Genomic DNA, 26,582 nt, shown 5'->3' with positions numbered 1-26,582 from the left:
ACCAGAAAGTAATCCCTTCTTTGGCTGGCCCTGGGAGCCTGGGTCTGCTCAGAGCCTGTGGGGGAGAGCTGGTTGCTCTCACTTGTACACGTGCTTAGGGGCACACACTCTATACTGCATTAAGGTCCCGACCTATTTGAACAATGCTAGCTCATGAGTCCCCAAGGCTCCCCTCCCCTTTCTGCCGGAGGGCTCTTGTTCGTCCTAAAGCCCCCGTCTCTCCTCTATTCATCTACACTCAGACAGTCGATGGCCTCCCTCTGGCCATTTGGCAGCCCCATAAACCCACCCACGAGGCTCCACCGGCTGCAGTGACAAGCACCCCCATCCATCTGCACCCTGGCCTAGCCCTCTCCCCTCCCTTCAAAACTTACTGAGTCATTGGTTAAGACGTGGATGGACCTAGAGACCGCCACACAGCGGGAAGTCAGTCAGGAAAGCGAATATAGTGTATTAATGCATGTTTGCAGAATCTAGAAAAATGGCGCAGGTGATCTCACTTGCAAAACAGAAAGACAGACACAGATGTAAACATGTGGACACGGAGGGGAAGGCGGGTGGGGTGGGATGAATTGGAAGATTAGGATTGACACATACACACTAATTGACACTGTGTATTAAATAGATAATGAGAAATGATTGCATAACTCAGAAAACTCGACTCAGTGCTCTGCGGCGACCTAAACAGGAAGGAAATCCAAAAAGAGGGGATGTACGTATACATATAGCTGATTCACTTTGCTCTACAGCAGAAAATGATACATCATAAACCAACTATACTTCAATTAAACAAACAAAACAATAAAACGACTCATCACATCTATGTCACTTTTTTCCCAGGACCTGGTAAAGCTAATCTGACAAGCTAGACTGGGCTCAGTGGTGTGTGGCTGTCAGGAAGCTATTGATACCAAAATCAAAGGTAATCCTTCTGTCTTTCAAAAGAAACCTTCTAAATCAATCCTTTCGTCCCAGGCAGTGAGGATAATAAGGAAAATTGCTGAGTGTGGCAGACAGGGAGGAAAGAGATGTTCCAAGAGGAGTTTACAGATGAGGTTTTGGGGTGTTTCCTAAAATTCTGCTTTTTCAAAACTCCTGTCCTTGGAGATAAATTCGACCTAATCGGGATTTTAGCACCTATTACAGACTGAGTACTCCGAGTAAGGCGCTCACAGTCTAGCGGGGACCCAGATAGGTGGACAATTACAATGGTTAGGTAACTTGCATGGCCCCTTGAACTATGTCCATGGTCTAGGAGGGCTGAGGAGGAAAGGGTTAAGTCTATCCTGGGAGGGTTCCTAAACTTGGGGAGCAGGTTTTGAAGTATAAATGTAAATGTATTTACATGGCCTATAAACAGGAAAGGGAGTTTCAGGCAGAATAAACTATGGGGACAGAGGCCAGGAGGAGTGTGGCTGGGAGACTGGCATTACTAGTGTGGACAGGGAAGTGGGCAGAAACAAGAGGATGGTTTTTCCTGGTATGTGATTTACACACTAATTTTTCCAAAAAATTTCTCAGCCAATTCCATTTCCCAGCTTCCCCCTGGAGCAAGAGGGTATAGCAAGAACTGCAGGGGCTTCAGCAAGTAGATGGTTTTCTGATGGGGTCACTACCATGCTCAAAAACCCTCCATGGCTCCCCAGTACCTAGGGAATTGAGTTCATATGAATAAACAAAGCTTGAGGCCATTGTTAAGTTCCCAGCATCTTTTTCAACCTCGGACCCTTCTCCAAAATCTCTTGCCTTCAACATGAAGCTGTTACTGATTCTTCCCTACTGGAAGGGGACCTCTCTTATGACACTGTGATGGGCCTCCCTGTATCAGAGACCTCTGTGCAAGTCACTGTCTGGGGCCATCATGGTCCAGTGGGAAAAAGCAAAAGCTCAGGGGTCCTCATGATGCACAGAGATGGGCGCGGCCGGGGCAGGGCCTCACAGTGGTTAAATCTACAGGCTCTGGAAACACTGTTTTCAATCCTGGCAAAAGACGTACAGCCCGGGGGTGAAGTTATTAAACATCAATGCCCGATCTCACACTCAGAGAGTCTGAATTTATTGGTTTAGGGAGAGATCTAGAAATGGTTATGTTTTAAAAGCTCTCCAGGTGACAAAAAGGGGCCACCAAGATCAAAACCACTGATCTAGAGCCTGACCATAGAGGTCAAATCCCAGGTCCATCCTCACCAGCTGGGGACCTCAGGCAGGTCACCAAGTCTCAGCTGTTGAAACTGACAGTTTCCAGAATTATCCAAAGGGGATAATACAGCACCTCCTCTGAGGAGTGCCCCGAGACTTAAACTAGGTAATGAGCATCCTGCTTGGGGCAGAAGCGCTGCATGTGGTAAACACTCCGTATTAGCTCTCATTAGTATGGCTTTAGGCGGTGTGCGCCACTCAGCTCTGTGTCCCCCGCAGAGCCCATCACAAAAGAGGCACCCGGGAGGTAAGTGCTGAATTAGAATCTGTTTAACTGAGCTCCTTGGGCAGCCAAGCGCTGCCGGGCAGAGCCCAGTCCCGGCCACCTCCCTCTGAGGCTTCCTTGAGCACTCAGGCTCATTCCTCAGCCAGTTGGCAACTTGCATCCTCTCTGGGACCCTTTCAAGACCAGCTCGCGCGTGCAAACAGGTGAGAGCGCAAGGCAACCCCAGGACCTCTCTGTCTTCTCGCTCTTGGCCACCTCACAGCAGGGCCTGTCGGTATAATAGGACCTCAGACCCCAAGAGTATCACTGTATGTTCTCAGGACACAAGCTCATGCACCCCAACCCCTTAAAGTCTGACCACTCTGGTCAGTGGCAGGGGGAGCTCCCTGCCTCCCCACCTCGTACCCTGCCCACCTCCAGCCCAGGCCTCTCTCTGGCCTCTTGGGTCCCCAGGCCTCTGGTCAATTAATAGTAAGGTTCTGACCAGTGAAAGAATTGGTTTAAGTAAGTTTGTGCATCTCAGCCCTCACAGGGACCTTGCCAATCCAGAAATCTGTGTCCCATGGCCCTGGAAACAAATCTTCACATTTTCCAGGAAGGCTGGAAGATGACTACAGGCCTTCCACTGTTAAATTTATCAAGAGCTGTAAAAAGTAAGAACATGTAAGTGTGACAGTACTATTGCCAGAAATTCATTTGCTGTTGTTGCTAAGGCTTTATTGCACAAATGAAAGAAATATTTGTGGAGGAAGGGAAAGCCTACATCCCTCTCTCCAACCCTCCAGCCAGCCTTTTCCTCACTCCCTGTTGCCAATGGGACATCTTCTAATCTGCTAGATGGGCTGTGTTTCCTGATCAGCAGGATCACTCCCTGGAGAGACCTGACGCACATGGGCCCCCCCTACCCCCTGCAACCCCGTCCCCGCTTCCTGTGGTTTCTTGGCAGAGTTGGTTGGGGAACCCATGACTGCCTCTCTTGATGGCAGGCCCTGCAACTCTTCTCTCTGCGTTTCTTGCATGTGCTACAGCAGGGCTGCTAACATGTGGTCCTTGGACCAGTGTCAGTCTCTGAACTGGTTTACACTGGTCGGCAAGGAGATTAGGACCTGCGACCCAACGTAAGCACAGTGTCACCAAGCGCACCGTTTCGCTCGCCTGACGTTTTTCCCAGCAAGGCTGTCTTGATGAAGAAAGCAGGGTGTTGATTTACATTCTCCATACGATGCTCACTTCGTTGCAGAAGGGTAACAGCTTGAGGAGGACTCCTCCACGTAGCACTCTTCTGTCAGACCCCCACACTTAGATGGGGTGCCTGGCCAGTGACGAGGTTCAGGTGTGAGCTCAGCTGGAGGGAGGTTGCACCAATGCCCCACCCCTACCTCACCAGGCCTCTGCAGGGGGGCATCAGGCATGGCCCAGCTCACAATGAAGTAGCCATCGTTCCTTTTCTTTGTGTGTAGCAAACCCAACACCCCAGCTGGAAGGAGGGAGATTCGCCAGCCAGAATTCAAGCTTAAATACAATCCTTATGTTCCCAATACCCCTAACTAATTACATTTGTATTCTGAAGTGTATTGATATGTAGTATGTCCAAGGTTACCTTGAAAGAGCCAAGAGGTTTTAGATGCATCATCCACATCAGGCAGAACGCTTCTTTGCGAGTGGACCCAGGAGACCAAAACTCAGGAAATGTTCTGATCAAAATTCCACCCCAAAAGTATACATCTATAGAGGTGTAGAGAGGTGTAACCACACCTTGGTTAACCTACCTGGTTTTCTAGGGACCACAGCTAAGCCCTGGGTGAGTAATTACAACAGGGCTTGTTCATCAACAATGGGGCTCCTGAGCAGTGTTTGTAGTGACAACCACATACACTAGTGTCCTACGCTTGATTCCTCTCACAGCCAAGGCAGGGAGTTGAGGTTCCCTAATCTCTCAAAAGACTGAGTTGAGCACATACTATACATGTGATCCTGGGTTTCCCTGGTGTCTCAGCTGTAAAGAATCTGCCTGCAATGCAGGGCACTCGGGTTTCATCCCTGGGTCGGGTAGATCCCCTGGAGAAGGAAATGGCAACCAGCTCCAGTATTCTTGCCTGGAGAACCCCAAGGACAGAGGAGCCTGGTGGGCTACAGTCCATAGCGTCGCAAAGAGTTGGACACAACTGAGCAACTAAACAACAGCAATGCATGTGACCCTAGGAAGTTGCCAAGACTCAATTTCTCCATCTGTGAAATGAGAGTGAAAGTATGTATGGGGGCAGGCAGGTGTGTGTCCCCTGCAGAGAAGCACTTTCAAAAGAGGTACCCCAGGAGGTGTCCTGTCTGCTCTGACTCTGAGGCAGCTGGACAGCAACTGAATATCTCCTTGGTTAGAATGATGCTGAGGAATGCTGGTGGCTCCTGAAAACCCTTCAAAAACAGTTGGCAATTCTCTGATGTTCCCTTTTGGACACCAAGAGATCACAACACGGGGAATTACGCCAGTTGCGGAGAAAAATCACCGGTCTTTAATCAGACACTCTAGCCGCCATGTCTCCATGGTTTGGTCTGAGGGTCATGCTCATTTTCTCTTACTTTTATGTGATTCAGCAACATGCTGTGAACAATGACATCCAGGTTGCTGAGAGGCTTCCTGCCCCCATGCCTGAGCCTGGGGAGACAGCACCTCCAGAGAAAAGTGGTTCTGATCTAGGCCCCAGTGAGATGGCCAGCTGTCCCATATCGGGAGTGAGGGGGAGGGGCCAAGCCATCTCTCTGCCCCCAGTGCCAGTGTGGCCATTTCCTAGGGCTGCCCAGATGGCACTCTGTTACCATCTACTAGAGAGCTTAGAACAACAGAAAGTTATCCCCTCATGGTTTTGGAGACCAGATGTCCAAAATCAAAGTGCCAGCTGGGCCCTGCTCCCTCCAAAGCCTCTAAGAGAGGATCACTCCTCGCCTTTTCTGGCCAATGGTGGGTCCAGGTGTCCCTTAGCTTGTGGCCACATCTCTCCAGTCTCTGCCTCTTCTTCATATGCCTTCTTTTCTCCTGCTGCTTCCTCTGTGTCTTACAAGGGCAGTTGTCACTGGATTTAGGGCCCACCCAAGTCATCATGGACTTCTCTAATGGCTCAGATGGTGAAGAATCTGCCTGCAATGCTGGAGACCTGGGTTTGGTCCCTGGGTCGGAAAGATCCCCTGGAAAAGGGAATGGCAACTGACTCTATTGCCTAGAAAATTTCATGGTCAGAGGAGCCTGACGGGCTACAGTCCATGGGGTAGCTACGTGTCCATGGGGACATGACTAAGTGACTAACAGTTTCACTTTTCAGGTCATCATCAGGGATGATATCATCTCAAGATCCTTAATGACATCTGCAAAGATCCTTTTTCCAAATAAGATCACATTCACAGTTTCCAGAGGCTAGTATGTATCTTTTGGGGCAGGGGGCCGCCATTCCCCACTCCACCAGCTTAATGCCACCAATAGTGAGATCAACACCTAGTAGAGACAAAACATGTTGCTGAATGAAAGGATGAATCTGTTTTGTTCACTTCAAAGACATTGTCTGAAGCCTCCCTTGAGCTGGACCCTGTGTCAGCTCCTAAGGACACAATTCATAGGACACAACCCTGAAAGTGAGGATCTCAAAGTCAAGAAGGGAAGATAGAATAGGGCCAACAGACGAAGCAGCGTGAATCTCAGCCTCACCTCCTACCCACTGGGGAGCCATGAAGCTCCTTCTCTACCTGTGAAGTGAAAGTCGCTCAGTCGTGTCCCGACTGTTTGCAACGCCATGGACTATACAGTCCATGGAATTCTCCAGGCCAGAATACTGGAGTGGACAGTCATTCCCTTCTCCAGGGGATCTTCCCAACCCAGGAAGCGAACCCAGGTTTCCTGCATTGCAGGCAGATTCTTTATCAACTGAGCCACCAAGGAAGCCCTCTCTACCTGTAGAACAAAGAAAATAATCCCAAGGGCCTGGGTGGTGGAGGTGTGATGTCTCCTTGCTTGTGGAGAGGTCCACAGTTCCCTCCCTCACCTGATCTTAAAAAGTGAGAAGGAATTCTCTGGTGAATTTGGCCAAGCTCCCTCAGCATCTCTCTACCTGAGGAGGCAGCTTGCGTTTTCTCTCTTCTCTTAACAATTTAGAGATCAGTGCTCCACTCCACCACTCCCACCCCCACCCCCGCCCCCCATGCGACCTGTCCCAGCATAGCATGCGTGTTTATGGGGAAGGAACTAGATAACTGTGAGCTTCAGAATTACAAACCCAGCTTGCCTGCAAATACCAGGCACCTTCTGCGATACCAGCTTAAAATATTGGTAGTAAGCAGGATAGTTAGTATCAGTAGTAAGTGTGGTACGACTGAGCGACTGAACTGAACTGAACTGAAGTATGGTATCAGTGGGAAGCTTGATATTGATCTCTCATTTGCATCACTCTTTTGTCTTATTTCTCAGTTGGTTCACAATAAGTGAGATAAAGAGGAGTATTGTTTCTCAAGCTCTCTTAAACCCTCACAACAATTACAGTAGGTGGCCATCAGAAATTTTAAATTTTAAGTGAGATAATGAGTGAAAAGGGCTTCCCAGGTGGCACTAGGGTTAAAGAACCTGCCCTGGGTCAGGAAGATCCCCTGGAGGAGAGCATGGCAACCACCTCCAGTATTCTTGCCTTGAGAATCCTATGGAGAGAGGAGCTTGGCAGCTATGGTCCATAGGGTCGCAAAGAGTCCAACATGACTGAAGCAAATTAGCACAGCACAAATGCATGAAAAAGTTCCTAGCAGGCATCCGGGACATCAGTCGGTGCTCGGTCAAGGGCAACTATGCCATTCTCCGTCCCTTCTGCCCACAGCAACCCCTCCAAGCCCCTGAACTTGGAGGCACCAAGCCTGGCATGGAGGCTGCCTGGCTTTTGGGCTCCCCGAGCCCGCCACTCCCGCAGCCGGAGCCCCGTTTCAGATGCCGCCTGCTCCCAAGTGGCCCACAGCCTGGGTGGTAATCAGAGATTCCAGCCGAGTCTTTGATGCCACAGCCGGCGCGGTGAGCCGGGCACTGTTTGAAGTGCCTGCCTGTGTAATAAGGATTTCTAATTCACTCGAACCAAAGCAACATTTGCAGTAAAGATCATTTTTGGAATGAAAAATAAATTGTGACTGGAGGGTCTGGGTTTGTTTCAAAAAGGGAGATCACCCACAAGCATCGCGTTCTCTAAGAAGCCACCCGACCGCCTGTTTTAAGATGGAGAGCACGCCACTCAGAATTTCAAAGTGCTGTTAATTAAGAGCAGTTTATTAAAATGTCAATCTTTTAAACCAAAACAACTCTCTTCCCCAGCTTGCCGAGTGGTCTTCCTAGTCATTCTTCCCACCCCAGATATGCCAGCAGGCAGCTTCATCAAGGCCCATGGAAAAGGATCTGTCTGCATATTGCTCTTGAAGAACAAGAAAGAACTGGTCCCAAGGATGGTCCCCAACACCTGTCGTTCCTTTAAAAGGACTGCTCGTGGAGCCCATCTTGCACGAGACAAGATGACACACGGCTCAGTGTATGGACTCAGGGGCCAAACTGCCCAGGTGGAACCCTAGCCCTGCCTTGCCAGCTACATTCACCCCCTTTTTTTTTGTACTTCGGTTTCTTTTTCTACAAAATGGAGTGATAATAATAGTAGCTACCTCACAGGTTGCTGTGAGCATTAAGAGACAATACTTATAAAGTGTTTAGACTGATGCTTGTACACAGTCAGTGCTAAAAGAGCATTAGCCCTATTCTTTTCAGGAGTCTCCATGTAGCAGACACTAAACCTCACTTATTTCTTTACACATCTGTCTCTTTCAAGGCAGGAAATGAGCCTTATTCAGTTTTGTCACTCCAGCAATCAAGATTTTGCACACAGTAGGTAGGGAGCAAATGTCTGTCAAATGAGTGAGACAATAAATGAAGGAAGGCACGCAGCATCCCACGGGTGCTCGTGAACATGATGTCAGCTGCCCTGCAGGAATTCGTGATCTGAGAGCAGCCGAAAGAGAACAGGCTGTGTGGTGGCAGCTTCTGGCACGGCTCCCAGCGACCCCTGCCCCTGGCATTTATACCCTCCTGTAATCCCCTCCTGTGGGTGTGGCTGGACCTAGGTACATGCTCCTCACGACAGAGTAGGGCAGACTGTGCTGGGACACTGTTCCAGGATTTCATTATTAACACTGGCTTCCATTTCTTCAGCACTCTAGCCTCTCTGGTTTGCTTGCTTTGATGAACTGGGCTGCCATGTTGGAGAGGCCCCTGCAACAAAACACAGGGAACCGTCTTCAGCCAAGAGGCAGCAAGAATGCAATCCTGCCAGCAGCCACACAGATGAGCTTGGAGCGGATCCTTCCCCAAATGAGCCTTCAGATGACTCATTGCAGTGCCAGGCAGCACCTGGATGGCAGCTCATGAGAGACCCAGAAGCAAAGGACCCAGTTAATCTGCACCCAAATTCCTGACCTACAGACACAGTGAGATAATATTTGCCACTAAGTTTTGGGATAATCTGTTACACAGTATCAGAAATCTAATACAGGCTATAAGGGAAGGGAAGAACCTGGGGGAGAGGGGATACCTCCAACCTTGCCCGGAATCTGCCTTGCAGCTTACTCTCTCCCAGAGACCCCTGGGAAAAGCTCTCAATTCAGGAGGCCTGGGTTTGAGTCTCAGCTCTGCGACTCTCAGATGGGTAATCTTGGGGAGTTTCCTTAACCTCGCCAAGCCTCTGTCTCTGTCTATAAAGGAAGATCACAATACCTATTTATGGATGTGTTGAAAAGATTGAGATCACATATATGAAAATTCCTGGCAGGCTTTTCTAGACTTTTCAAGTTAGAAGTGACTGGAAGAGACCTGTGCCCTCACTCTGATGGCCACCTGAGGGCCCCAGCTGTCCCCTCAATGATTGAACATATAACCCTGGAGCAGCTATTGTTGTGGGCCAGGCTCAGTGTGAAGCACCAAAGATTCAGAAGTAAACAAAACAGCACAGCCCCTGACCTTGTGGACCTTACTCTCTAGCGCTGAGAGACAGTTGACCTAGTAAGGAGCAAGAACGAGGCGCAACCACGGAAGTCCAGGGCTCTGAGAGAGCAAATGTGCAGGGTGTGGGGGCATGGCTGGCATGGCAGGGAAGTTGGAGAAGGCTCCCTGAAGAAGTGGGCTTTGAGCTCAGAACTAAAGTTCACTGGAGTTAAACTGCATGAAGAAGGTGGCAGAAGGATTTGTGTGTCTGAAGGCCCCATGGTGAGAAATAGCAGAGCAAGTTCTGATTCAAGAATTATTTGTTTAGCATGTATTGTACACTAGACAGTGTTCTAGGCCCTGAGGATACAACACTAACCAAAACACACATTTCCTTCTCTCATGGGGCTTTTATTCTAATGGGGGAAGGAAGACACGAAATAAATATAATAAAAAAGATCATTTCAGACAGTGATAAAGTCCAGAAAGAAAACAAATAATCCCTCCGATAAAGGAATGAAAAGGGTCTGAGTGAGGGGAGACACATGCATTTCAGGAAAGGCCTTTGGAACTGAAGTGCCTGATGGAGTGAGGTATTCTGAGAAAACAGTACCCCCAAGGGACCCAGTAAGTGGAATGGTCCCCAGACCAGAATGACATGGTGTGTTCTAGAACCAGCAAGAAGACTAGGGGGCTGGAATGAAGAGGTCAAGGAGGAAATGGCCAGAAAAAAGCTGGTGAGGTGCCCAGGGAAGGTCACGCAGAGCCTTCCAGGCCTAGGGGGGAAAGTTGGACATTTTATCCTGGTACCAAAAGAGCTGCTGAAGGTCAGGAGTGGAGGGCGTGACATGACAGTGTTGGAGTTCTGGAAACTTGGGATGGAGAATGCTCGGAGCAAGGGTGGGACCGCAGGCTGGGTGGCCAGGGAGGAGCCACCGCAGAACAGGTGTGAGAGAAAGAGAGAAGGTGGCAGTGCAGATGAAGGTGAGGCTGGCTTCCAGAACCAGGGACCCCTGTCAGCCCTGCCTTCACCTGGCCTCAAGGAACACCTGGCCTGAAGCTTACCCTCATCTCTGACAAGGCTCCTCCCTTCCCCAGATGGAGAAGGTCTGGAGAGACTCATGGTGAGTCACCACGAGTGTCCCCAGACCTTCAGAGGACTGCCACTCTCCCCCAAAATGGACCTCCCATCAAAGATCTCTGCATTGGGATGGGGAGGGAGGTGGGAGGGGGGTTTAAGGTGGGGAACACATGTACACACATGGCTGATTCGTGTCAATGTATGGCAAAAACCACTACAATATTGCAAAGTAATTAGCCTCCAATTAAAATAAATAAGTTAATTTTTTTTTAAATGGATAGCCAAAAAAAGATTTCTGCATAAAGGCCGGCAGTGTGGCCTCCAGACACTAATTACCAGGGTTCAAATGCCAACGGCACACCACTCAGTGGCTGTGGCAGCTTGAGCAAGTTACTTAACCGCTCTGTGCTTCCGTTCCCTCCACAGTCAACTGGGCAGAATAACGACTTCACAGGGCCGTCAGTCACCGAGATTAAGGGAGGTCAGGTGCCGGGGGGAGCCCTGGCACAGGGAGTGGCCCTGGCGTGAGTGACTGCAGGGTTAGACTGCCCTCCTTGGTGACCTCCTCTTCACCCAACTTCAAATCCCCAGGGTTTAGAAAAAACAAATGACAAATGATGTCTCCCCACACCCAGTGCCTCCACCCAATCGGGCCTGACTTAACAGGTTCCCCGAGGGTTTCTTACCTGCCCCGTCCTGCACTGGGTCCAATGCACCCTGACCCAGGTACACAGGCCATGAACTGTGGACAGGGAAGATATGTGGGTACCCACCCTCTGTGTCCCTCTTTCCAGCAAGCCCTTCCCAGGGGTGGGTTTCAGGGGGGCTGGGATGGTCTCTGAGCTGTTCTCTGATGGATCCAAACACCCAGCCAGTGCTCAACAGTTCTGCCTTCTATGAATGAGGGCAATGAGTAAAAGGATAAGCGTGTCTTCTCCACCAATATGTGGGTTTCTTAAGGGCAGCCATTCATGTGTTCCACACATATTTATTGTATGCAGATCTTCTCAGGTGTTCTTCCAGGTCCAGGCTCTACCCTACCCAGGGTCCCAGGGGCCTGACCTGGACTGTATGATCCAGGTACCCTTGTTCTTTGGCTTCCAGAGACCCCTGTCTGACTGGGCGGCACTGGGGTGAGGGCCCTGGTCTGTCTGGCAGCTGTTCTCCCATGTGGGGCTGGGGAGGACCCCGCTGTGGCTAGCGCTGGGCACTTCACACCCTTGTTTGTTCCCGTTAACCATGTACACGGTTGATAAAGGTTTATAAATAGTCCCTTCATTACATTCTCTTCAAAGCCCACTCCCCATGCTTCCCCCTGCATTTGGTGCAGGGCCCCCCTTGGTTCCTGCCACGTCACTGATCCATACAGTGTACCCTTCAGACTCCCAGACTTTCTTCTAGCCACTGAAGCAAGGGAGGCGGGTGATAATTCCTGCCTTCTGGGAACTTCAGTTTTAGGCGGAAGAGACTGACAAAAAGTATAATCGAGAAGTAAAATGTATATTATATAGTAGCGAATGCTGAGAGAAGGGGGAGAGGAATTCTTGTGGGTGACAGCAATTTGCCATTTGAGACAAGAAGGCAAAGGAGGCCTCGTTGAGAAGACAACGTTAAAAGATTTCATATTAGTGAAGGGGTAGGGATTCTGAAGGAAGAGAAGCTGAGGAAAGAGAAGTGCAAAGGCGCCGAAGCAATGGCAGGTCATCCTCGAGGAAGGAATGAAGAGGAGGTGCCACTGAGCCTTGTCTCTCCTATAGCGCCTGGGTCCCAGTGGGCTTTGGTGAATGCTGTCCCTGAAAGGGAGAGGGAGGGACAGAGGGAGATGATAGTGGGCAGAAGGAGCGCTGATTGGACAAAGTTCCCATTCCTCATCGGTATGCCAACCATAGGGCCTTCTGCAGGCCCCCAGACCTTCAAGAGACTGACTCAGCATCTCGCTTCATGGGCTCTAGGTCACCACAGGTGGGGGGGCGGGTCCGCCCACTGCTAACCAACCCCCACCATGGCGGTCTCTTCTGGGGCTCCTCTTAGTGGAAGCTTCCTTCCTCCCAGATTGTACAGCTTGCCCTCAAGAGAGCTGGTGCCCAAGGTCCCCAGGGGCAGCTCCGGGCTGAGAAGAAGCCCACTAGGTCTGGGCACCTGGGTCTAGGGGCCCCAGGCCTGCCCACCCCCTCAGGCCCACGGCCTGGCCAGGGACCCTGAGTGAGGAGGACACAGGGCGGAAGGGGAGGGGAGCCGGCAGAGGGCGGCCCTGCCCGCACAGGAGAGCCTGTCCCTGGGGAGTCTCTCTCCCTTTGGTGATTGTTTCCCAGGCTCCCTGGAGCCAGAGGAGGATGGAATGTTCTTATCGCTTCCCAGAGGGACGGCTTTCTTCTTCCTTCACAAAAATGTTAAGCTTCATAATCCGATAGGAAACCTGGACGGGCTGCAGCTGGCGGCCTGGGTCCTAGTTCTGGGAACCATGGGGAGGGGAAGGAGATGCGGGGGAGGAGGAGAGGCAGAGAAAGAGCCCTACTGAGTGAGACCAGGGGAGGGGGACCAGGGGCATGGGCAGGGGACCTGAAGACCCTCCCCCAACAAGTGGGAAATCTTGGGGATCCACCTCAGACCCCAAGACTGTGAAAGACACCCTTCACCCTAGCCCACGACAGCCCTGAATTATGAAGAGGAGAGGTCCCCAGGGCAGAGCCTTGCCAACTCCAAGTCGCTGGCCTGTTCGCACACGTGCACAGAGTAGCCTCCCTCTGCACTGGGCAAGTAGTCACATCCCCGTGGGAAGCTGGGTCTCGAAAAGTCTCTCAGAAAACTGCAGTCACAGGTCAGAGGCCTGCCTAGGAGGGGACAGGATAGGTGACCTCAGCAGGGCCAGCCTCCTCAGAAGGCCTGAGTTCTGTGAGGCTAGGATTGCGGTTTCCTAGGAATTGCTTGACCTCCTGAAATGGGACAGGTTGGGGAGATGCCCTGAGACTCAGAAATACAATTAGAGCTGATGAAGATTATCCCCCCAAGGGGATGTGTACCCTTCAGTCATTCATTCATTCTGCAGATGTTCGGTGACTGCTGAGTGCAAAGCTGGGTGCTAACCAGTGAGCGGTTGCTACTCATCTGCTTCTGTCCTGCCCCAGGGCCCCGTGAAACATCCCAGGCTGGCTTCTGGAGCTATGAATGCCCCAGGGGACCACAGGGTCTGGGAGGTCAGCAGGCCCAGCCATTTCCTCCTCTGGATCCCCAGGGAGGAGCAGCTCCCCGCACCCCCAGGCAGTCTGGTCAGGGGAAAAGGCAGGCCAGGGGGACCCAGGCCAGACCCCTCAGAGCCCGGGTACCCTCTCCCCACTACACCTCCTTCCATAGGGGGTGACCGTGGACATGATCCCGGTCCTTCTGGCTATGAGATCCCAGGAATAACTGCTAAAAACACAATCACTGCTCAGGCCCAGCTTCAGTACTGGGCCTGACCAGTCAGCCTGAGGCTGAGTATCCAATAGACAGCCTTCCTAGTTCCCTTTGCTTCCAATGTGAAGCCAGGCAGAGTCTCCTGTCAACTGACTTTTTAAAATCAATACCATATTGGGATCTGTTTCCATTCACACACTCATTTCAGCCTTAGCTCTACATATATTTATATATGTAGATTAAAAAAGAAAACTTTTAATAATGGTTATCTCTACGTTCCATATAAAAAGTTTCTAGTTCTCTCCAATTTCTAGCTTACAGATTTATATATGGCTTGAATTTTTATAAAGTGTGCATTACTTTTACAATAGAAAAACAACAAGGACATTACTGTTCTGAAATTTAAAATACACTAATACGTTGTTTTAAAAAACAACACATTAGTTTGTGTGGTGGAACAGTGAAATAACTGAGGGGAAAGATTATGTCACTGGGGGTTTCTGGAGGGGTGTATGTTCTGATGTGTTCAGTTCCATGCCAGGTCCCCAGACATGCCCCATGCCATACCCCCATTCCCTACAACCCCAGCCATGCCGCCAGACCCAGAGCCACTCACGCTAAGCCAGAAAACCAACTCTCCTTACGTGAGCCAGTGAGGGAAGGGTCCACCCTGGACTCAGGGCGCTGCACAGTGGTCAGAGGCAAGCTAACAGGGTGCATAGCCCTTCTCCATGGAGGATCAGATGAAGCTGTCCTCAGGAGAGATGAATGTTCACCCAGGCCAGGTGCGCGTGCTGTAGGTGTCATCTGGGGAGGGAGCCAGCTGCAACTCAGCTGCTCTGGGGGCACATCAGACAGACCCCGTGGCCACCCCTGAGCTGCCGGATGGGTGCTGGGACCAAACATCTTCCCCAGGGACAGGAGCAGCTTCCGGGGTAAAGAGGTTGGGACACCACCAGACTGCAGGTTTTGGCAGAAGAGCTGTGTAGAAATGAGGGAAGGCTGAGGCATCTGTGTATCACAGGCTTACTGTTCCCGCTCTTGGGAGAGAAAAAAAGACAGAGACAAGAAAGAAAAAACTGCTGCTCTTTTGAGCTGGGCTCCACACATCTCTGCAGTAGTCATTTGCCACCTTTGAACACATCTGTGTGTTGGTGGAATTTCCCACTCTGAGTCCAGGTCAGAGACTACCTTCATGTGGAAGTCAGATCCTCCCCACCCCACCTCCACTTTCCCATCCTCCCTGCAGCCAGAGTTCAAGCCCGTGACCTCACTCTGTTGACCGGACTCATCCACAGCAAACTTTGAACCTTTGAATTGAAAGAAAATGATGCAACAAAGCAGATGATGCCTGGAGCCCGTTCCAGTAAGGGTGCGGGAACACCGCACCCAGCTTCTAGGGGAGCTGGGCTGAAATTCTGGGACATTAAGTACCAGGCGCTGGCCGTGACACAATGCCGGGGGCAGAGGCAGCACCCTGCAGTGACGGCCGTGGGTCTTTCCCAGACCAGTTAGTTCTGAGAAGCTATCTGGGTGTTGTTCCTGGCTTGGGGTGGGGGCCTCCAGGTCAGGAGCTCTGGCCCAGATTCTGCAAATTTCCCAACAGCCTTTAATACATCTCCATTTTACCCAAATAAGCCAGAGCTGGTTCCTGTGTTTGCAAGATGGAAGCCAAGCCTGAATTGGAAGCCTGTGTGTTATTTCACTCTGAACCTGTTTGCAGGGAAGGAACGGAGACGCAGATATAGAGAATGGACTTGCGGACATAGCAGGGGAAGGAGAGGCTGGGACGAATCGAAGTGTAGCATTGACATGTATCCATGACCATGTGTAAATAGCTAGCTAGTGGGAAGCTGCTATATAACCCAGGGAGCCTAACCCAGTGCTCTGTGACGACCTAGAGGGGTGGGATGGAGGAAGGCGAGGGAGGCTTAAGAGGGATAGGGATATACATATAATTATGATTGATTCACGTTGTTGTACAGCAGAAATCAACACAACATTGTAAAGCAGTTTAGTGAAAGTGAAAGTCACTCAGTCCTGTCCGACTCTTTGTGACCCCATGGACTACACAGTTCATGGAATTCTGTAGACCAGAATACTGGAATGGGTAGCCTTTTCCTTCTCCAGGGGATCTTCCCAACCCAGGGATTGAACCCAAGTCTCCTGCATTGCAGGCAGATTCTTTACCAGATGAGCCACAAGGGAAGCCCGTAAAGCAATTTACCTCCAATTAAAAAAATAAATTAAAAAAAAAAAGTCTATGTGTGTGGTCCGAGGAGGGACAGGAAGGCAGGAGGTTCTCAAGAAGGGACAGTAACTGCTGTGAGCCGCCGCTATGGGCCATGTCACCCCATGGAGACCTTGTGACGCTGATTATCAGCATCAGCAGAGTAGACTCTCCCCACCCCCACCCCGCCCCCTCCACAAGAAACAATAAAACAAATTTCTGAGTTGCATCTGCAGGATGACTCAGAAGCTCCAGTTTCCACGGGTCCAGAGGAGGCCGACACCCACTTCCCCACAGAGCCTTTCAAGGGTCTGAGGGTCTCTCAGTGCTGCCTGCCTTGTCCCACAGCCCCCAGGGGGCGCGCTCACAGTGCACCCCTAAGGACAGCTCCTGAACCCCAGGCACAGGAGTCCCAGAGCGCTCGGGGCGGATGGGGTCCCTGCAGCTGTGCAAGGCAAGATGGCTGGCCATCATGGGGTGGCAGAGAGGAGAGTCCTGAGACCCCCGGGCTCTGCTGTGCAAGGCAAGACATCTGGCCAACACGGGGTGGCAGAGAGGAGGGTCCTGAGACCCCAGGGCTATGGGAAGTAGACACTAGCTGGCAGGCAGTACGAAAGGACTTTTCTATAATCAGAGTGCTCTGGCCTGCCAAAGCTTCTCGTCTTGCAGCATCCACATCTCTGCGTCCCTCCCCAAGTGTCAGAGTCTGAGACACTCACTGCCTCCCTTGGCCAGGACCCCACTCCCCCCACACACCACTTCCCTTAATGTCTCCTCCTGATTTAGAATGTCCACATGTGAGTTTCAAGGAGGCTCATGGACAAACGGCACTGTGTGTGTGTGTGCATGTGCATGTGTGTGCGTGTGTGTGTGTGTGTGTGTCTGCGCATGTGTGTGAGTGAGCCCACCCATGCTGGAGAAGTACAAGCCCTATCTCTCTGGAGGCTGCACGAGCCCTGAGATGCTATCAGCAGCTCCTCACTCTTGCTCCACTGAAGCCAATGTAAATAGAGCCACAGAGCCGCCCCCAGGCCGGGCCGCCCTAGAAGGCCCACGCCTCCTTCCCACCTTCTTGGGCAGCTACCCATGGAGCCAAGAGCCAGGTATCAGGCTTCAGTTGGCTGGACTCCCGGCAGCTCCTGCTGGTCTGTGCTGGGCCTGCAGCCCAGGCTGCCCACAGGCACTGGCCACCGCCCGGGCCATGGGGCCGCAGCGCTCAGCCCATTAGTGCCCACCAGTCAGCCTCCACTCTGGCCTCTGGGGGGGTTCTGGCTTGGCAGAGAAGCAGAGCACATGGACAGGGTGCCCCGATTCACTGTGCTTCCCAAGACCTCCAAATCTGCCCCAGGACCCTTTCCATGAGGCAATGGGAAACCTGAACGCTCAGGCCAGAAACAGAATGTTTTGAACAATTTGAGAGGAAAAAATTATTCAGACCAATTTCATGACATCTGAGAGCTCCAGGGGAAAAAAGCAGCCACCTCTTCAGGCACTATTGTGTGTTCACGCCAAACCCCAAACAGCTTGGACTGAAGCGGCACAAAGGCTGTCAATCCTCACGTCCCTCCAGCGGGGAACTGGGCCGACACCCGGGCCTCTGGTTTTCTAGGCCACTGGGCTTGTCTCCTCTTCTGTGACCCTGCTTTTCTGGACACCCACGGCACGTGGTTGATGCTCCTGGTCCCACCCACTGGCTGGAACAATCTCCTTGGCCTTTAGAACTCAGTTCAGATATGCTTCCTCCTAAGAGCTCTCCTGGCCCTTCAAGACAGTGAGCCCCGACTACCCACCGAACCCCAGGGGCCAGAGGTCTACCTGGCTTGGAGCCCCTTCCAAGTACTGGGCTCTTCTGAGCAGTAAGCTTCAAATAGGTCACCCCATTTAAAGGGCACAGCCACCTTACCAGTGGGTGTCATCATTCAAGTCTCGAGTGCGGCCACCGAGCCTCAGCGTTGAAGTCACTCAAAGTTGCAGTGAGTAGGCAGTGGTGCTGGGGTTTAGAAGCAGGCAGTGTGGAGCCAGAGACTTTGCCCAAACCACTTCACACCATCTCTCCAGCAGCTGCCCAGAGAAAGGAGGGGCCGGTTCTGCTGGGGGAGAGAGAAGAGTCAGGAAGGGCAGAGTGGAAACTTCCAGAGGGGTGCCAGGTATCAAAAGATGCATAGACATTCGGCAGGTAAATATGGCAGGGAAGAGCCACCCCTGTGAAAAGCCCGGCAGGTACTAAGGCCTAGAAAAGAGAAATGTCGGAGGATGGTGGCTCTGGGTTCCTGCAAGTGGGGTGTGAGGAGGAGGCTGCAGAGTTAAGCCAGACCCCAGACCCACCATCCCCTACACACACACACACACACACACACACACACACCCCACCTGGCCCAGGGGCTCACACTGGTCCTCCAGGTGAGGAAGTACCACAGCTGTGATACAGGAGGGAGGTGCAGTAGTCTCTGACAGGAGACCCACCCTCAGGGCCCACGTGAAGCCCCGGCAGGGTCCTTTGCAGCCATCGCAGGACCACGTGAGCAGCATTAAGGGTCTGAGTGGACACAAAGGACACCTCTGGGGATGTGCTTAGGAGGCATGCTTTTATTTAAAATATATTGTTCAGTTTCTGTGACATTTGATCATATTCAATTAGAAGACAGTTGTTTGGTCTTGTTTTAATTTTTTTTCCATTTAAAAATGGTTGAAAGTGAAAGTGCGTCACTCAGTTGTGTCCGACTCTTTGTGACCCCATGGACTGTATCCTGCTAGGCTCCTCTGTCTACGGAATTTTCCGGGCAAGAATACTAGAGTGGGTTGCCGTTTCCTTCTCCAAGGGATCTTCCTGACCCAGGGATTGAACCTGGGTCTCCTGCATCGCAGGCAGAGTCTTTACCATTTGAGCTACCAGGGAAGTGCTTAAAAATGGCTATGTATGCTTTTAACCAAAAATTTTTTTTTAAATGTTTTTTAATGAGAAATGCATGAAGTAAGACAGAGAAGTCATTCTCCTGTCTGTTCCCACTCAGTTCTCTCCCCAGAGGTCACCACTGCAATAAATGTGGTCCTTCCTGAGCTTTTCTATTTTCATAAACATGCACACAGCTGTACCCATGTATAGGACTTCTTTCTTAAGAGAACACATATTTGTCTGCATCCTGCTCTTTTTCTCACACAGTAATACATGGTAAATTCATTATTCACCAATTCAGTAAATATTCACTGGGATCCTAACTGTGTTCATGGCCTGGACTGGGAGGCTGGGTAGAGAGCAGTAGAGACTGGAAGTCAGGCTCCTGCCAACCAGCTTCTGCAGTCCAGCAGGACTAAGAAATGCAGGCAGTTGCTGGTAGCTGGAAAAGACCGGGAAACTCACCCCAGAAGCTCCAGAGAGTAACACATCCCTGCTGATAACTTGATCCAGCCCAGTGAGATCTGTGTCAGACTTCTGAATTATAGAACTGTAAGATAACAAAGCCGTGAAACTAAAGGATGCTTGCTCCTTGGAAGAAAAGCTAAGACAAACCTAGACAGCATATTAAAAAGCAGAGACATCACTTTGCCAACAAAGGTCTGGACAGTCAAAGCCAGGGTTTTTCCAAGCATCATGTACAGATGTGAGAGTTGGACCATACAGAAGGTTGAGCACCACAGAATTGATGCTTTCATTGTGGTGTTGGAAAAGACTCTAGAGAGTCCCTTGGACACCAAGGAAATCAAACCTGTCAACCCTTAAGGAAATCAACCCTGAATGTTCATTGGAAGGACTGATGCTGAAACTGAAGCTTCAATACTTTGGCCACCTGATGTGAAGAACCTTGATGCTGGGAATGATTTGAAGGCAGGAGGAGAACAGGGCAAGAGAGGATGAGATGGTTGGATGGCATCACTGACTCAGGGGAATGAGTCTGAGCCAACTCTGGGAGGTAGTGAAGGACAGGGAAGCATCACAAAGAGTCAGAATTGGACTTGACTTAGTGACTGAACAATGACAAGACAACAAGTGTGTGTTGTTTCAAGCCGCCAAGCTTTTGGTAGTTTGTTACAGCAACGAGTAGGAGACTAACACAAGTGGGTAATCCAGGAGTTCAAGTGAGAGATGCTGGGGTTTGGTCCCAGCTGGTGAGAGAGAAGCACACAGATCAATTCTTGTACCTTCCAGTACAAACGGAGGGGTTCACAGGGGGAGACTTAGGGACTGAGTTGAGTGGATGTGGACGCTTTGGAAGAGGAAGGAGTCTCAGGCGACTCTGGGTTTGGGATGGCCAATGGAAGATGGTGGTACTTTACTCTGCACGCCTGGTGAGGGCAGGACTCTGTCTCGTTCACTGCTGTGTCGCCAGCACCATCAGAGCATCTGGAACATAGCATGTGCTCAATAAATATTCATCGAATGGATTTATTAATTAAATAAGTGGAGAATCTAGGATGCTTATGTTGGAGGGAAAGACGATGAGTTCAGTGATCAGCACCACATGTCCCAAGCAGTTCTGTGGGCCCCCTGCAGCCATCAGAAGGATCCATCAGGAGCAATGAACCCACCCCCAGGATGAGAAAGATGAGCCTCAGTGGAGGGGCCCCCAGCTGCCCTGGCCTGCGAGGCTAAGCTAAGAGACTGCGGCCAGCCAGGAGTCCCTGAGGCAGGCAGGCAGACTGGAGGCGGCTCCCTGCTGACATTACCCCCTAATAGGAGGTCCTTATCACCCGGGATGGAGCCGGGTGCTCTGCTTAATTCAGGAGAAAGCTACTCTCTGGGAAATAGGTGCCAATTTGCAGCAATCACAATAAGAAACATCCTCTCTCTGGCTGATGCAAGCTAACAAGGTAACAGGGCATTGTGCAGTAGGGAGAGATCAAAAGGGTTTTTTTTCCAGGCCCACGGTGGGCACTTAATCCATCTTTTGCTCTCTCTCTCTCTCCCTCCATTACAGCCGCAGATGCACTATTTACAGGGCCTGCATTAGCTGCCTTTTCAGATATCGCACTTCCTCAAAACCACTTCAGAAGGAAAGTGAATTAGAAATGAGTTTGAGACGCAGGCAGGGGTTTTTGCCGCCTCCTCCCTGCGCTAAGGCCAGCAGCACCTTCCTGCCTAGATGCGGGAACCCAGGTCCATACCCTCTCAGCTCCTAGGAGAAAGACTCTGCTGTCCTCCAGACCCTGTGGACACTCTGACTCCGGCCCATGAGGCTGGACTGGAAGCAGCAAGGTGAAGGGCCAGCAGGTGTGGATGAGGAGCAGGTAACACCTCCCAGGCAAACATAGGAAGCCAGGCTGAGATGAAGAGGCAAATCTGGGATGTGGATCCTGGCGGAGGTGGCAGGGTAGGGGTGCATTTTGGACAGCACTGATCTCTGTAGGACCTTCCCCAGGAGCCTTCCTGCTTTTCTCTGTCTGGGGCCCTCCCTTCCACCTCCAGGGAGTTCAGGGCCACTGCTAAGTTAGGGTGGTTGCCTGGGCAGATGCCAAACTGCTAAGGCCCAGGCCAGTGTCCTGACCTTTCTCTACCAGCTCCCCCCACCCACCTTTCCCCGCCACCCCTGGAATACACCACCCCAGGAATGCAACCACCCCTCTCAGATGCACTGGCATCTTCCAGTTATGAGTCTATAAAGGGCAGAGGGAAGGCAAGAACGTGGGAGATTTCTGTCCCCAGCGTGGGAGATTTCAATTCAGGAGAATGTTCCACCAGAAATCCCCATCCAAGTTCCACCTTTTACAGGTAAGTTCATCTGTGAACCGAGTGACTTGCCTGAATTCCTTAAGACCTGGCCAAGGACCTGACATTTCTGACCTGCGGCCAAATACTTTTGCCTCCATCAGATGTGTGCATGCTCAGTCATGTCAGACTCTATTTGACCCTATGGATTGTAGCCTGTCAGATTCCTCTGTCCATGAGATTTTCCAGGCAAGAATACTGGAGTATTCTTGTATACTGGAGTGAGTTGTCATTTCCTTCTCCTGGGGCTCTTCCTAACCCAGGGAAGCATCTCCCATGTCTCCTGCAATGGCAGGTGGATTCTTTACTGCTTGAGCCATCAGGGAAGCCTCCATTGGATGGGTATAAAAATCTAGGCTGTACAAGTGCAAAGAAACTTGGGTTTCATCTAGGCTGAGATTCCTGTCTGGAGGGGAGAAGAGGATCCCACCCCTCCTCCAGCTCCATTTAAATTGTCATATGTATTGGGATTTCCCCAAGAGTTTGAAAGCAAATGAACTATTAAGTGAGAGGAGAAGCCATGGACCTCGCTAGACCTTCTTTGCCGACTGACTATGTGGGAAGCCAGCTCTCAAACAGCTCCCAGTAATCCCCACCTCCTAGGTCTACACCTGTGATTCCCCACTCCAAGGGTGGGTTGGGCCTTGTGACTTAAGTCTGTTGAATAGAATATGGTCAGCATGGTGGGAAGTCACTCGTAAATGAGGTTACAAAAAGATGCTACTTCTGCCTGCTGGCCTGCCCTGGCCTCTCTCCAACCACCCCCTGAAGGAAGCCGGGCACCATGCTGGGAGCCCTCATCTTGTCAAGGAACTGGTGTCTCTGGCCGATAGTCTGCGAGACCCTGAACTTTGTCAACATCCATGTGCGTGAGCTAGGACACAGATCCTCCCCAGTTGAGCCTCGAGAAGATTGCAGCCCTAGCTGGCACCCTAATCCTGTCTGTACCAGAGAGCTTGAGACTTGAATCCCAACTAAGATGCACCCAGTTTCCTAACCCCCAGGAACTTCGTGATAACAAATGTTTCTTGTTTTAAGCTGCCATATTTTGGAGTAATTTGTTACAGTGTAGTTGATGGCTACATACAATGTCGTTTTTGGAAGACCACTTTTCATGAGACAGGTGAAGCAAGAGTGAGCAGAGGCATCTGTGAGGTTGCCACATGCCGGTACTGGGTAAGTCAGCAGACCTAGGCTTCGTTTTGGGTCCTGCCGCTGACCCACACTCTGGCCTTGGACAAGACCCTAACCATTTATGGGCCTTACTTCCCCAACCGCTGGGGAGGACTCTGGGTCAGTTCCAACTGCCTGTGACTTGAGACCTAAGAAAGGGAAGCTTCCAGGCCTGAGAAGACTGCATACGTCATGAGGAAGGGGAGGAGGAAGATGCCTGATAGCCCTGTACCACCCCCTGCCCTTTTCCCCAGACCTGAGCCCTATGGCATGAGTTAGTCTTTAGTGACACCCTCTGACCTCAGAGGCTGGGGCACTCCAGATCGGTGGGAGGAAACTCAAGACACTGAGGGTCCCTTGGAAGGAAAAGTTGTCCTCACTGCCCTGGTCCTCTCCACCAAGCATATCTCCTGCCTTCGGCCCCCACGAGCCCTGAACAGATCTCCGCCAGCCCCTTCCCCTCAAGGACCCAGCTGGGTCCCCACCTCTTCCCCTGGGAGAGCACTCCACAGGGGGCCCAGGGGTCAACAGGAGGCTCCCAAGGCAAAGATCGGGCCCTTGCTTTTCCCAGGCCCCAGCAGTAGCACAGGCCTCCTGCTCTGTACCCCAGGTGGGGGCTGGGTCTCTTCTCTCCACACCAGGCGTGGGACCGTCCCCAAGGTCCCACTTCCCTCCCTGGAGCAGTGGGAAAGCCTGGGAAAAGCCAGGCCACTTTAACACTCCTGGGGGATAAAAACAAGACCAAATAAGGGTCCATTTCTGCCACATTCCTTCAGGCTGCAAGAGAATGCCAGGCCAGGGCAGTCTCCCCACGGCCGCCTCCCCCCACCAGGGCCAGGCCAGGCCTGACGTCTCCAGGCCAGGAAGAGCTGTCTCGAGACCAGGCCCTCTGCAGCCAAGCTGACAGGACTGCTCCCTGCAAACTCTGTTGAATGTGAGTCTGTCTGCTCACAGGCCGAGGACAGGGGCTCCTGCAGGACATTCGCTGAAGGGCCAGGACTGTTGGGGACCCCCAGAGGTTCCTGGAACCCTGACAGGCTATCGTCACTCAGTTCTGGATCACTCCATAAGGTTCTTGCCACATTTTATGCTCTGGCTGATTCTCTCTCTCATCAGCTATTCAATTCTTCTAAGTCAGGGTTTCTCAACTTCAGCACTACAAACATTTGGGGCTGGATAATTCTTTGCTGGTTCTTCCCCAGTGGCTCAGCCTTAAAGAATTTGCCTGCAGTACAGGAAACGCAGGTTCAGTCCCTGGGTCGGGAAGATCCCCTGGAGGAGGAAATGGCAACCCACTCCAGTATTCTTGCCTGGACAGTCTCATGGACAGAGGAGCCTGGTGGGCTGCAGTCCACAGGGTCACAAAGAATTGGACACAACTGAGCGACAGGGCACAAGCATAATTCTTTGCTGGGGGCGGGATAACCAGCTGTCCTGTATGTCAGAGTATTTAGGAAGCACCCCTGGCTTCTACCCCCTAGATGTCAGTAGCACACCCCCACCCCTATGGGTTATATTAACAAAACTTGCTCAGATATACACCAAGAATCACCCCCAGTTGAGGATAACTGTTCTAAATGCATTTAAAGGCCTCTGACTGGTCTCTGATTAAGTGTCCTGACTGTATGCAGGGCTTAGGAGGAAGAAAGACAGGTGGCAGAGAGGAAGGAAACCTCACTGGCCCCATGACCACAAACCCCTAACACACACACACACACACACACCAGGGTCAGAGCTGATAACTGATCCTTCTCCAATCTTGAGAAGCCAGTATTAACATCCTTGCTTTGTCAATGAAGCTCGGGTGGCTCCATGGCTTGCCCAAGGCCACACAGCTCAGCAGAGGCAGAGCTGGGCTCCAGCCCAGGGCGTGGACACCCAGACCTATGCTCTGTGCCATACCACCCTCCCCGGTCTATGGATGAGAGACCACACCTCCCTCACTGATCTACTTCGGGGTGCCAGGCTCCCAGGCTCCCACGCTCCCCCACTCAGGCTGAGTCTCCTGAGCCTCCTGGGTTGACTCCCCCTTCCCATCATTGTGCTGTCCTGATCCCGGGTGATCGATTTGCATACCATATCGATCTCAAGAGCCATGTAATACGTTTGACTTGTGGCACTTTGCATAATTTTCTGATTAAGTTACTTATTTAACCTATTGACCTTTTCTCTTAATTAGAGTATCTGGGTACTGCAAATGTTGAGTAGTAATCAAGTTGTGCATTTCCCCGAGTGGAATTCACATCCTTGCCACTTCCCTGCTTCTTCATGACTTCGGCTTCCTCTGCAGTGGCTCCTGTTGAACCAGCTGTCCCCTCCCATCCACCCCCACCCCCACATACCCCTCAGGGATGTGAGAGGTACATACATGGGGCCAGTCCTTCTCTAAACCTCTGCTGTCCAGAAGTCTCCAGAACCAGGAAGGGACCAAGATAAGGAGACAGCATCACTGGAAATAGTATCCCCACCTGAGTGGACAAAATAAGGCTCATATGTGGGTCAGAGTAGTGGACCCTGTATCCGTTGGCTATTGTAGTTAACAAATCCCAAAACGTAGTAGCCTGCAACACCACCCGTGGATTATTTTCTTAGGAGTCTGTGGGTCTGCTGAACAGTTCTGAAGATCTGAACCAGGCTCCGGTGATTTGGCTAAGCTCACTCACCCATCTGCAGCCAGTCAGTGGTCTGCCGGGGACTGGCTGTGATGAGTGTGGTTTTCTCTTTCAGTCTCCTAGAGTCTCCAGCAGCTGACCTGGATGTGTTCTTACTGATGATGAAGGAACAAAAGTGACAAGAAAGCATGCCCCAGTGAACAGTGCTTGTGAAACCTCCACTTGCATTGTACCTATTACCACATCTGTGGCCAAAGCAAGGCCCCAGCTGAGCCCAGCATCAAGGATATGGCAGAAAGCTCTGCCCACTAAGGAAGGAGAAAAGACCCAGGCCAGGTGAGCCTCTTCTGTCCCCCTCTGAGGAAGAGGTGCTCACTTAAGAGTCTTGACACAAGTGCAAAGCAAGGAGATCTTCTTCCTCCTGCCCTTCCCACCCTGGACAAGGATCCCAAGTGTCAAAGTCCAGGGTGGTGAGCCTGGGGCCCTGGGAAGGGAGGTTGCAGTTTGTTACCACTTCTTATCCTAGCATCTACTCTTTAGAGGGTCTGGGTGATACCCTTTCAAGGGCTCCTAAAAATCTTACTGTTCTGGTTGCACTGGGACAGGGGGGATACAGAGAGGCTGTCTCAGGTGCTCTGAGCCCCTGACCACCACCCTCTCCCCGGGTGTGGCCACATCGTCTCCACTCTGCTAGCACCGGCTCAGAAAACTCCGGCAAAGTTCTTGCCTCCCAGGGATCCATGCAGGCAGGGAAGAGGTCCTTCTTACTCTCTCCCCAAACCTCTTTTACTCAACGTAATTACTTTGAGATTTTCATCTATGTTATTACATGTACCAACAATTCATTCCTTTTTATTGCTAAGCAGTATTCCTTCACATGGATGGACCACAATCAGCTTATTCATTCACTTCTTGATGGATAACTTGAATTGTTTCCAGTCTGGGGCAATTACAAATAAAGCTGCTACATTCATGCAAGTCTTTGTAC

At 51.3% G+C, this 26,582-nt stretch overlaps 1 long non-coding RNA gene across 2 annotated transcripts in view; it reads right to left on the bottom strand.

Annotated features, from left to right (window-relative positions):
- Positions 1-7,387: 7,387 nt before the first annotated feature.
- The window catches only part of LOC122449609, a 32,409-nt gene continuing 13,214 nt past the window's right edge, over positions 7,388-26,582 (bottom strand). The window contains exons 3-7 of one of the 2 annotated variants that reach the window (XR_006271981.1): positions 25,351-25,450; positions 20,246-20,447; positions 19,467-19,551; positions 18,012-18,195; positions 7,388-8,696 (exon numbers count right to left, since the gene is read on the bottom strand). This is a non-coding gene — a long non-coding RNA (uncharacterized LOC122449609). The remainder of the gene's footprint in view (positions 8,697-18,011; positions 18,196-19,466; positions 19,552-20,245; positions 20,448-25,350; positions 25,451-26,582) is intronic. The other variant, XR_006271982.1, reaches the window with a different exon arrangement.

Source organism: Cervus canadensis, chromosome 11 (assembly GCF_019320065.1).
Source record: "Cervus canadensis isolate Bull #8, Minnesota chromosome 11, ASM1932006v1, whole genome shotgun sequence".
Classification (NCBI taxonomy): domain Eukaryota; kingdom Metazoa; phylum Chordata; class Mammalia; order Artiodactyla; family Cervidae; genus Cervus; species Cervus canadensis.
This window is presented reverse-complemented; position numbering and strand designations above follow the sequence as displayed.